This window comes from Equus przewalskii, chromosome 12 (assembly GCF_037783145.1).
Source record: "Equus przewalskii isolate Varuska chromosome 12, EquPr2, whole genome shotgun sequence".
In the NCBI taxonomy this organism is placed as follows: domain Eukaryota; kingdom Metazoa; phylum Chordata; class Mammalia; order Perissodactyla; family Equidae; genus Equus; species Equus przewalskii.
In genome coordinates this window covers 10,362,852-10,363,660 of record NC_091842.1, presented here as the reverse complement: position 1 = coordinate 10,363,660, position 809 = coordinate 10,362,852, and positions in this window count along the sequence as shown.

Genomic DNA, 809 nt, shown 5'->3' with positions numbered 1-809 from the left:
GGCAGGAGTCAGAAAAGGAGATGAGATAATGGCAGCAGTGGTCAGAGTGATGCAACTGCTGGCTGGAAGGAGGTCATGGGCAGGCAGGGAACGCAGGCAGCTTCTAGAAGCTGGAAAAGGTAAGGAAACGGATTTTCCCCAAATCCTCCAGAAGGAACACCGCCCTGCCGAGACCTTGAATTTAGCCCAGGACCCATTTCAGACTAGTGACCTCGAGAACTGTAGGATAAGTTTGTGTCGTTTTAAGCCACTATATTTGTGGTAATTTGGTACAGCAGCTATAGGAAATTAGTACAAAGCCTGTACGCTGGACCTGGAGGGCAGAGGCTGGACCTAGAGAGTTGCTACTGGCAAGTCCCCCGCCCTGGGGCTGAGAGAGGCTCTGGCAGGATCCCCCACTTCCCTCTGCCCCTGGAGCTCCAGGTGAGGTGCCCCAGGAGCAGCCTGTGGGGAAGCCCCAAAGCTGCTTTGCTCTTCCTCAAATCCCTTTCTGCCTCCTATCGATTTTTCTCTTCTAGTGACTCCGGCACCTTGCCATGTGACCTTGAGCACACCCCTTCCTTTTGCAGAACCCAGATTTCTCTATGTGCAAAAGGCAAGCGGGGATGGGCTAGGGGACCTCTAGGGGCCTTCCAGGCCTGACACTGCGAGTCAGCATTTCCAGGATGTGTGGGCCTGCTGAGAGCTCTCTGACTGTGTTCTTGAACCACCCTCCACCTCCAAGCCTTTTCCTCCAGCAAGTCCTAACCAGAGTCTTTCCTGCTGCCACAAACGATGCACTTGTGCCCAAACACCGACCTCAGTTAAAA